This window comes from Akebia trifoliata, chromosome 16 (assembly GCF_017979445.1).
Source record: "Akebia trifoliata isolate Shusen 1 chromosome 16, ASM1797944v1, whole genome shotgun sequence".
Taxonomy (NCBI): Eukaryota; Viridiplantae; Streptophyta; class Magnoliopsida; order Ranunculales; family Lardizabalaceae; genus Akebia; species Akebia trifoliata.
In genome coordinates, this window is record NC_141390.1 from 20,354,502 (window position 1) to 20,366,640 (window position 12,139).

Genomic DNA, 12,139 nt, shown 5'->3' on the forward strand with positions numbered 1-12,139 from the left:
TGTTTAGGTTAAACAATGCAAAATCTCAGGGTTAAAGAGTTATAATTTTCATGTATTGATGCAATAATTTATTCCACTTGCAATACAAGGACTCTTGCCTAAGAATATGTGTTCTATTTTGATTGAGTTGTCCACATTTTACAGATAATTATGTTGTAAGGTACTCAGGGTAAGGGAACTAGAGTGTCTTGAACATCAAAATTATTTTAGTATTCTGCAAAATAGAGATGATCTTTCCGTCGGCATTCTTTGATATTATAGTGTATCTACCCATTAATTTAGCTAATGAGGCCAAGGGTGCCGGTCCAGTGCACTACAGGTGGATGTATCTAATAGAGAGGTACTTGCATAGGCTATAGTCATATGTAATTGAAAGCGCCCTCAATCCGCGGGGTGCGCGGATCCGCTTTTGACCCTTGAGGTTTGGGAGTCGCCACCTAGTTATTGTGGTCTAGGAACCAAAATGACTCTAACATGGATAAAAGGAACTAATCTACCATAAAAAATCTGAATTCGGGGATCAAGTTACGGGGTTGGAAGGTGTTAGGCACCAACCCCGCCCGGCCAAAGCCGGTCTCTACAAAATTCCCAAGTAAATTACATTGCTAAAACCTAGATAAAAAAAATAAATAAAAATAAAAATTTACCTTTCCGATGGCAAGGACTTGGTTCCCTCAGATCTGACAAAAAGAACTCCTTGTACCGTGCTCCCTTGCTTCGTTCTGTTTCCGGATTTGACTTCGGATCTTCGAGGCAAGGTATCTCCTTATTTTTGAATCTAAACTTTTCAAGTTCGTTGAGGATTCGGGGGTGTTTTTAGAAGGCTTTTGGGTGTTTTCTAGACTAAAATTGAAGGAGGGATGTTAGCTAAGGAGTTGGGGCTCCAAAACTAGGGTTTATGGGGGGCTAGGGGAGGTTCTAGACCTACTTCTCTTAGGGTTTATGATTTGATACGAAAATAGGGTGTGAGCACCTCTATTTATAGATGTTTTTAGGGGTTGATTTGGATAGAGTTAGTGTTGAATTAGAGATCTTTTAATTAGAGTTGTGTTTTAGTTTGACTTGTTTTAGGTAGAATTGTGTTTTAATTAGAATTATTTTAGGTAGAATTATTTTTAAGTTAGAACTCTATTAGATAGAGTTATTATTTAATTAGAATTCTATTATGACTTTTGGTCTTATTTGATTGACTTTTAATGTTTTGACTTTAGTCTTAATTGATTGACTTTCAATATCTTGACTTTAGTCTTGCTTAATTGACTTTAATTTTGACTTCAGTTTCACTTGATTGACTTTAATACATTGACCTCAGTCTTGCTTTGATTTTTGGAGAACCCTCTTCCATTATTTCTTTAATTCTTTGGACCCCCAAATGGAGGGGTCCTTAAAGAAATATCCCACGAACCCTCAACAATTTTGCCTGAGAGTCCGATTGATCGATTTTTTAGGTTCAAAATTTTAAATTAATTTCATTAATGTTTAAATTTAATTATTTAATATTTTATTTATTAATTTCGAGTTTTTTAATTATAAAAATTGTGAAATTACCGTTTTGCCCTCGGAGAGGACTTTTCACGTTTTAAGTCAGTTTTTGATGTTCTAAGATGTTTTAGAATCAGTTTTTCGTAAGGAATTCAATGAGAATGTTGGTTTGTGTCATTTATGAAAATTTTTATGTGAAATGATAGTGAACTTAATGAGGGGCATTTTCGTAATTTTATCAAATTCTGTGAAAATTGGTGAAATGATTTATTTGGTTCCGATTTGTCATTTTATGTGTTCGAGAGAGTTTTTCTAAGCGTAACGTAGGCTCTAGGGTTATTTTGAGGTTAGGGGTATTTTGGTAATTTGGTCAATTTTTAGTGATTTTTATCGTGAAGCTTCTTTTTGGTCTGCAAGATGATGATTTCTATGTTTCTGGGGTTGTGTTTTCCTAGCGTAGCGTGGTTTCTAAGGTTTTGTCAGTTCGAGATACCTCATCCGGATTTCTGGAACACATCTGGTAACAAAATAAAGCAACAGAATACACATCCATCATTGGGAATCCTTGCGATCGGGTTGACGAGTTGATTAATCAGGCGGATGCAAAAATGGGGTGTCTACAGTAATTAATAAAAATTATCCAAAGGGTTTAATTACAGCAGATTATCTTTGTGAAAAATCGTTAACATTTTGCTCGAGGTACTTGCATGGTCGAGACGAGGTTCAACCGACTAGAACGTAATAACGATGGTGTTGATGCTAGCTCAAGTGGAAAGTTATCAATTTTTATGGAAAATGGTTGTGTTATTGGAAAGGACATCCCACAAATATTGGGACCTAGTGAGTGGGAACAAGCACGTCTATACGTGTTAAACAACTGTAATGAAACTGCTCCATTTGTTTAGTAAGATAATTTTTTTCAAATCTACTTTTTGATATAATAATAATTTTCATTATCCACTTATTAATGGAATAATTTATTTTATAGACAACATAGACAATTGATTAAAGACACTCATATGAGGGATATGGTGCGAAAACATGTCAAAGATTTTTTCGAATGGTTTAAACATCATGTATGTGTTCAATATTATGATTGCACTTTTTTTTATTAAGCACATTTAAATACACTTATAACTTTAGTTATCCCATTTTCTAATCTTAAATAGGTTAAAATGCGATTACATGGTGAGCCTGTAAATGAATGTATTGAGAATCTAGCTTTAGGCCCATCACATAATGTGATTTGTTTTACGGGATACATTGTGAATGGCTTTGGATATCACACAGAAGAGTGAAAAAGACAACGAAAGACTCAAAACAGTGGTGTGTTTGTATCTACAAAGACACATAGCTTTGCAAGCACGAGGGACATGAATCCGGTAACAGGCAATGTTGGATATTATGACATCTTAAATGATGTTTCAGAGTTAAAGTATCATAATGGGTATCAAGTTGTATTATTCAAATGTCATTGGTGGGATGTTTTGAGTCTTGGGGGATTCAAGCAAGATGAGTATGGGTTAGATTTATGAAAGTTGAAGACGATGGGCATTTGGTTCTTTTCATGTTGCTAGTTAGGGTCTAGGTCATCAATTTCAAAACATAGGGGTACCTCCAATATTCACCAACATGTGGGGAGGGAGGGGGGGCATGTGTAAAATCAATTTTTTTTTCAAAAGTTCTTGTAGCAATGACCAAAACCGTAGCTAAAGACCTTTTTTTTATAAAATAAATATACCCTATAGCAATGGCCAATAGTGGCTGTCACTATAAGTCATATATATAACGACAGTTTTAAGAATAAGGGTTGTCGATAATACATACAGCATTGGAGGTTTTAGTGACGACCACCGACGACCAGGGTGGCTGTCCCTATATGCATTTGTGACTGTTCTTGTACCTATAGCGTCGGTCGTAGTCGTCACTACATCCCTATTTTACTGTAGTGAAGTATGTGGTATTAGATTGCCAATTTGATAATCCATGTGAGACAATTCGGTCTCGTCCATGAATGAGGGCGAGGCTTGATGTGTTGAGTAGGCCAAACTAGTTGGATATAAATCTATGTAATTACCAAATTTTGTGTGTTATTGAAAGAGTTTCTTTGTTTTATATTGGTCATCTGAAATGAAAAGGAAATCAGCCTCCTTCAACCTATTTTTCTTTTATAGACTTAAAAAAAAAAACACCTTAATACCCTCATTTTTGACTTGTAACCCAAAAGCATTTTTTTCTTCTTGAAATTAGTTATCTTCAAGTACTCAATCTTTACAGAAAATTAACTTTATTCTATTTAACTCCATCTTCAATCCATCATTTTGGACATTGTCTTAATCCCTCCTATAAAACTTTAGGATTTTTTATTAAAAATGGATAAAGTAGATCTTAAGGTTGGAAACTAGGGTAAAAATTTTATCCAAAAAGTTGAAGATGGCTGATTTTGGGAAGAGATTGAAGTCGAAAGGTTTTTGGTTTTTGGTTGAAAAAGGAAACACTACGTCATATTGTGTTTTTGGCGACGCCACAATTGCGCTAAAAACGACTGCTAAAGATTGTCGTGTGACAGTTCTTAGCTATCATTTAATCATCGTTTCAACGAATTGACAGTAATAAGTAAAAGTCGGGGTGCCAATAGCCACTCTAAAAAAATTTCTCTCAGACATTCAGAAGCTCTATCTCCGCCACTATCGAACTTCTTCTCTCTTCTCTCATTCACACTCTCTCTACTCGTCTCTATCTCTCCTCTCACTCGACTGTTCTTCTCTCTCGACTTTGTCTGTCTTCTCGCTCTCTCTTGAATCCGTCATTCTTCTTACTGTCTCTCGAATCTGTCTGTCTGTCTGTCTCTCTCTCTCTCTCTCTCTCTCTCTCTCTCACTCGACTCTCTCTCTCATAATTGATCAGTCTTTTTCGTTTTGGAAAGTAATTCGATCAGAATTTATTTGGAAAGAAATCGATTGGAGTTTGATCGAAAGATCTTCGCTCGATCTCTCACTCACATAATCTATGATTTTGAAGATGCAATCAGATTTCGATTTGCAAGTTTTAAGGCAGAATCGATTAGAGTTTGATCGAAAGTTTTAGGGCTTTGTTCAATCTCCCTCCCTTTGCTTAGGTTGTAATCGAATCTTCAGGTATGTTAAAGTTTTTTTATTGAATATCAGATTTTCCTTTATTAATTTAGGGGTTCAAATGTTTTCTTCATTGTTAAAGCAAGTTTTAGAATTTTTTTTGATACCTCCTTCCCTAATCAATTTAAATTACCTTCTACCGCAGAGGAAATCCATATAAGATTGCATTTCAACAACTAAGTTTCGATCTCTCTTGGATTTGTCGCGAGTTTTTGTTAGGTTTTTTCTCTAATCTTAAGGTATGTTAAGGCTTTTGATCGAAACTCTGATTGTTCTCAATTATTTTAGAGTTTCAAATTCAAATTTTAATGTTATTCGTCAAAATGCTATATATTCTCGGATGTTAGTTATTTAATTGATATAATTATAAAATCTTCATCTAATTTAGTTTTGTGAAGAAATCTTAATCTGAAACTTTTTTCTATGTTGGGTACCTAACTATGAATATATTTTAGTTTTGTGTAGTTGTGACTCTTTGTTTGGATTTTTTTTTCTTGTCTTTGCTTTTGTGTGATGTCTGATCATTAATATTTTTTTTATTATTGTATTCTTAATGGCTAAGGTGTTTATTTTTATTGACAATCAATATCATTTATATCTTTTGTTTTTTCTAATTTACATGATAGAGAAAGAATTTGGATTTTCATCACTAAACATGGCAATGTACTGATACTGGTCTTGGTCTTCTTGTCTGGTCAACGTACTTGTTGCAGTGGTTTGAACATTCCTGACATAACCAGGTGGTGCCTTCTTGTCATAAGCTTGAGCAATGTAAGGATGGGCCACATGGTTGTATGAGACATAAGGCCAAATCTCAGTTTTTGTTCCTGTTGATTGAACCTTCTTCAAGACCTTGTTTGCCTCAACATAACCAACTACTGTCACCTTCTATTGTTTCCTGTTTATGTCCACAGATTTAACTCCTAAACAAAAACGAAAAACATATTATTTAGATTCAAAGACTTCGCCACACTCATCATCATAGACCTCATGTGCGTTCAATTTTAGAGGGCCTAACTTGTTAAGTTAGACCCCCATTTTCTCTTCTTTATTGTCGATCCCCATCTTTCTCAATTTATGGGAGAGTGATGTGCACTGAATATAGTTAAATCCCCTGTTAATTTTTCTCAAAGATTAGCTAAGGGTTTAGATGAGTCAAGTTGGTAAATCGTGGACTTTCTGTTATGGAATATGTTGTTTCACCTTTTGGGATGTTACAGTGGATGGGAATCTGAAATCTTCTTGTCAACAATACTTGCAGCTTCAGGCTTATTTTCTTCTTCTCGATGATATTATGGATTGATCTCACACACGACGGTGTGTCCTAGTAATGTGCATGTTCTGACATGCTTCAATTCCAGCTTTGTTGTGTAATGTTACTTCAAACGTAGTTTTATGATCCATTTTGCCTTAGCGGACACGGGTATTGACTTTTCCAAAATGTTTATTGTAGGTTGGTATGATTGTTGTAAATGATGGGATTTTACTTCGTAACCATATTCCCAGAATTCTCAAAAAGCACTTCAGAGGAAGGCCTTACTATGTAGATCTGCTGGATTTATTTAATGAGGTGCATGTCTTTTCATGGAGAATTCTCCTTTTGTTTTTATTTCAATGAGGTTCCAGTAGACAATGGTTATGACTGATTCCTGCCATGTTTTAACAGGTTGAGTTCCAGACAGCCTCAGGATAGATGATAGATTTGATTATGACAATAAGGAGAAAAAATCTATTGAAGTACACATTAGCAGTGTAAGTGAGAAAATTAGAAGCATTTCAAAATGAACATAATTTGGAGCTTGCTATGGATTTGAACCATTTGTGTCCTGCAGTCCATTCATACCCGTGGTGCACCAATTCTGACCATTCAGCTGCTGGTAGGTTACATGTGGAATTGGATGCAGGACAACAATAAGTTTTGTGTCAATAATGGATGCCAAGTAATATTCCCTTGGTAATATTCTACTACATTAATCTGTCACTGAAAATATTAAGGTAAGTGATGAACGTGAAGGTACTTTGTTGTTATGATGCATGTGAATTGTGTCTGCATGTGAGTGGAATGATGTGAAAGACTTGAGCTTCAATGGGCTCTAACCAATTACTCTAGTAGAGAATTGGTGCAATGTTATACATCACTGATTGTGCACCACTCAGCTTTTAGGGAAGGAATAACATGGTAGGGATGACTGATATGATGCACGTCATGCAAATGAGTTCTGGCAATTCTTCCCCCCATTGCATTGCTCATATTTGCTTCAAAATGCTTTACAATCTTATTTAACAGTAATCATCTCTTGTTGTTTGGTCATTTCTAATCTATGAAATGTTTTGTCCTTAATGCAGTCATCGTCGCATCGTTCAGTACAAAATTGCCTATTACTCATTTTATCTTAGTAAAAATCCTTATTTTGTGCCACAATACACATGCCTTCTAATGATTTATAGTCTTCTATGTCATTCTATATGCTTGAAAGAATTTGTAAAAGCTAGTATGCCTACACAAATCTGTTGCTTTTCTTGGCACTTGGATAGTTGGATTTCCTGATCTGTTGAAAACAATTGGAAAGGAAAGTAGGAAACTGCTTCACTTGTGGTTATAAAGGCATCTTGGTAGTTGGCTTACTTTTATGACTTTTATAATGGACCTTTCATCCATGTTTCATAACATTAGAAGACATTAAAAAGAAAAGGAATGAAGAAATGACAACTCAAATTTTTAAAACATAAATTTTATTAGTTTCAACATTGTTACAACATCTTTTATTCAATAACATTGCAATCATGGTTCAAAATGTCGCTCCGTTTTGTAATGTTTCGTACGAAACATTTCAACTTTTGAACAAACCGAGATGAAATTTTACCCAACTCGAAACATATGAAAATTTTGTTGATTTCGCTGAGAAATCAGAGAAGAAGGAAATGGAGAGAGAGAGAGAGAGAGAGAGAGAAAGAGGTGGTTGAACGATGACAACGAAGTTGACAGTGACCTTGGTCTTGTTTAGAAGACTCGGTTATTTATTTAAACCTTCCTATTTTAGTAAATTTCTTAGATACCCTATGTCTTCAAACTAACCAAATGCCCCTTGACCATAGTCTTAGTCTTTTGAGTAAGACTTCCCAACAAATCCTAATTTTAAGTCTTGAATGTCTCAGAATGTATCGGGAATGTTTCGTATTGTTTTGGGTTTGTTTCGATCTTTCAAAGAGTCAAAACATCAATCTGAAACGAGATTTTAAACCATGATTGCAATAAGTCCTTTTTTTTTAAATGTTCAAATCCTTCTTTTTTGCTAATTGTTTACCAAAATAATGTATGGAAAGTATAATATCATTACAATGGTAATTATATTATGGGGCTTTGCCTAGCAAATAACATGAGCGTGGGGTGTTAGCAACTTACCATTGTAATTGTGACTACAACCTTTTTTTGATCCATGCCTAAATTTTCTTGGTGGGATCTATTAACTAGCATACGCCCTAATTTTGATCCTTGCATTTCTTCTGTTCACCAGTACCTAGTTTGGCTATTCCACTATAAAGTATTGCACAGTAAGCAATTTATTGGGAATTTTGTTAATTCACGGAGTATTGGGTTTATCAGTCCATGCAAATTATGATAAATGTTTTGCCTTGAACTCTACTCAAATCTTGAAAACCTTTCTATGTGTTTCCCTATCAAAACATCTTAGACAATTTAGATTTGGATTTGAACCTACAGTATGTTGAGTTGGTCCAACAAATGAACAAGCAAAGGCGCCTGGAGAAGATTCTCAAAGTCCAAGAACGAGGATCCAAGGTCATCATATTCTGTGCCACAAAGAGGTTGTGTGACCAGCTTGCACATGGTATTGGGCACAACTTTGGTGTTGCTGCAATTCATGGAGATAAATCTCAGGGTGAGAGGGACTGGGTTTTGAACCAGTTCCGGACTGGAAAGTCCCCCATTTTGGTTGCCACTAACGTTGCTGCTTGTGGGCTTGACATTAAGGATACTTAGGTTAGTTATTGCTGCATCTTGTAAAAGAAAAGTTACAAATTTAACTGCTTTTTTTGCACTTAGACTTGTATGTGGTGTTGGCTGGAAAGTCCCAATTAGGAAGCTTTTGTATTGTATCTTAAGCTGGTTATGAAGCAATCTCCCAATCTTACATTATTTGAGATTCTTGTGTTCCAGGGTAATGATCAACTATGATTTTCCAAATGGTGTTGCGGATTATGTCCACCGAATCGGAAGGACTGGGAAGGCTGGTGCTACAGGAGTATTATATACTTTCTTCTGCGATCAAAATCGGAAGCATGCGGCAAATCTAGTAAAAGTGTTGGAAGGATCAAACCAACAAGTGCCACCAGAAGTTCGGGAGATCGTTATGCATGGAGGGCCCAGTTTTGGTAAGGTCCTGGGTGGGACGAATCAATATGATTCTAGTGGTGGATGATTTAATTCAAGAAGTGGCCGTGGTGGCATGAGAGATTGTAGTTTTGGTGGCCAAGGTGGGCGAAATGACTTTGGTGGACGAGGAAATTAGGGATGGGGATTCTCGGGTCCACGTGATGGCCCTGTTGGTTGGGGCGAACACGACAGGGGGGCTCATGACCGGAGGGGCATTGAGGATAGGAATAGAAGCAAACGTTATAGTCCAATCCCTGATCGGGTTCGAACGTGGGACTATCACTGAAGTAGGAGCAGAAGCAATAGTCATAGGAGTAATAGGAACCAAAGCTGGAGTTGTAGCCGTAGCCGCTATCATGAGAAATCACATGAATAGAACTGCAAATAGGATCCTTCAAGGCTTAAATATGCTCCCCCTTTAGAATCACAGATGTCTCCAATGTCTCCAAGCACTCAAGGTGACTTATGTCACGGCTATGTTCTTTCTAAGCGAGGTTGTGCGGCATAAGGAGGTGCTAATCAACAAGCAATCCTGTAAAAATGATCGTACACCACAAACATAGAAAGAAAACAAGATAACGGGACAACACGAGGCAAAGCCCAAAGGCTACTTTGTTGATATAATATTGAGATTACATGGTGTAACACGCAATAGATGATCCTATGACACACGGGACTCTACGTAGCTTGGCTTGAGGACTTCAGTCAACGTGGGTGTAGGCCGGAGATTGGAAATCACTAGACACCCTTCCTACAAGGAGTATGTTAAGTCTTTCCTAGGTTTCCAAAAGGAAACATCAAAAGTGGAGGTCGATCATACTCCCTTATTACAGAAATGCTACTAAGCTAATAGATATGCCCTGGCACGGGCTTGACATGGCATCATAGTGAGCCTTACATAGTGTTATATAGGTGTGTCCGGTTAACTCCGGGACGAGCTACACCTAAACTCTAGGTGTCAAAATGTATGGTTGTTACAATGTCCCCCACTTATTCTACAGACGTCCTTGTTGCATTGCCCTGACAAATTTTTCAATCCTCTACTTGAAAGGTAGTAGGTTCTCTACACTATCCTTGGTAGCTTCACATTCTAGCATGTTCTTCTATATGACAAAATATTCCACGTGCTATTGCTGTTGTTGTTGGCTTGAACTGCTGCTGAATTGACACTTTCGAGAACTGTGTCGACAACACACTCTAACTAAATAGTTGAATGAGAAAATGTACGTGTTGGAATGTTGTGCGCAAGATCTCCTAGATCTGCATGGTACGACTTGAGACTTCTTATGGAAAACATGGTGAATTCTACGTAACCTGTACAGTAACCAGAGTGTAGCAAATCTGTATGTCTTTAGACTCTGTCTCCTGTAACCTGAAACAATAATGTGAGAAGTTAAATACTATTGGCCTGTGATAAATTAAAAAAGACTCTTGTTGGAGGAAGAACTCTTTTGAAGGTTGAAATTGAACAAATTCACCCAGTTCATAAGTTTGGCATTGACAAGATGCCTCAAATACTCCAGCACAAAACTGAATTTCTCCGTTTGCCAATCTGATTGAAAATGTCCACTGGTTGGAAAGTCTAGCTAAAATCCAAGTAATCTGCATAGTTCGTGCCATAACTTCCTTGTGACTCTTAAATCTCTGTCCCTAACAATGCTTTTGGGCACACCCCAATTCTTAATGACACTCTGATGAATTTACTGAGGGGCTTCATCTGCAACCTGAACTTGATAGTAACTTAATCTCAAACCCAACTTTGAAGAGTACTTGGCTGTCCCAAGTTTATCAAATAAGTCGACAATCCATTGGTCACGATACATGTTATTGATGGTGATCTTCTTTGATACTCGATAATCAACACAACGTCGTAAAGACCCATGAAGTTGCTTGCATAATTTAGTTAGTCCCAGAGGATTCATCTTGAAATGCCTCTTTGCAGGAGGCGTGTTACCAAGTAGCAATTCATTATGATGATTAATCAACTTACATGGCGATAATGATTTCTAACGTTCATCCGGCATCACATCATCAACTTCTGTCAATACTTGTATAACATGTGTGGGAGTTGAACTATGGTCCTATTCTTCAAGTTCAACTCGTAGAGTAGCAATTTACAATTGCTCTCATTTCTTCAGCTGAAGGGCTATAATCAACTTTCCCTCTTCCTTGTCGATGGAAATGGGAATGAAGCTTGGACATTCACCTAGCATGCCCAATGTGTTAGCGAATGGCATCAATACAACCTTGTTCTATTACAAGAAATCCATCCCAATGACAACTCTGAATTTATCGAGTGGAACTACGAGTAAATCAAGCTTACCCTTTCATGTACCTATCTTAATGGGCACTGACTTGGCCGACCCTTGGATAGGAGTGGCTTGGGAGTTTACAGTTTTTATACGACTTGAACCTTTTTCTAGCTGAATATTGAGACGTTTCGCCTTTATAAGGGTAATAAAGCTGTACGTAGCTCCTGTATCAACCATTGCCTGGGTGGTCTTGCCACCAACTTCCATATCAACATACATAAGACCTTTCCATTGACGGCTTTTTTGAGTCTGAGATGTCTATTTCATTGCATTTAGTAAATGCATGGCTCCCATGTGAGGAGAATTTTGATTATCTCACCCACTCGTACTCTAGTGACTCACTCTAGGAGGCTAGTAGTGCAATCAGTTTGGCTTGCTTTGGGCACTTATATGTTTTGTGCGGCTCACTACACAAAACACATATATGCTTGTGACGATGCTTAACTGGCGAGGTATTTATCTTATGTGAAGGAAAGGAATTCTGTTGAGATACCTGACTAGAACTGTGTTTTTGCCCTCCATACTTACCATTCGAAGACTTCTTTGTGTACTCATGTTACTACGAGTACCCCTTCGAGTGAGGGCGTACATTCTATTGGCTCCCTTCCGCGGGAGTATAATCAGTCAACCGCTTGGTTGCGGTAATTGCAGACACGAGATCTTGCACACGTTGCCTTTGGAGCTCTGTCTAAAACTAAGGCTTAAGCCCTTCTTAGAATGAGAACAACTTGTCTTTCTCTGATATGTCATGGATATCAAGCATCAAGGTAAAAAATTACTTGACGTAATTGTGAATTGTACCTGTCTAGTGGAGTTGC

The 12,139-nt window shown here is 37.1% G+C and overlaps 1 long non-coding RNA gene across 10 annotated transcripts; it reads left to right on the forward strand.

Moving 5' to 3' along the window:
* The first annotated feature begins 4,079 nt into the window (after positions 1–4,079).
* Positions 4,080–9,444, forward strand: LOC147382778 (uncharacterized). 10 transcript variants are annotated; one of them, XR_015173382.1, is made up of 7 exons: positions 4,080–4,619; positions 4,762–4,855; positions 5,330–5,387; positions 5,878–5,986; positions 6,070–6,186; positions 6,283–8,616; positions 8,794–9,444. It is a non-coding gene; the product is annotated as an uncharacterized LOC147382778 (long non-coding RNA). The 10 variants fall into 10 exon arrangements; XR_015173388.1 differs by having other exon boundaries at positions 5,878–5,943; XR_015173385.1 differs by having other exon boundaries at positions 5,878–5,933; positions 8,794–9,443.
* The last annotated feature ends 2,695 nt before the right edge of the window (positions 9,445–12,139 follow it).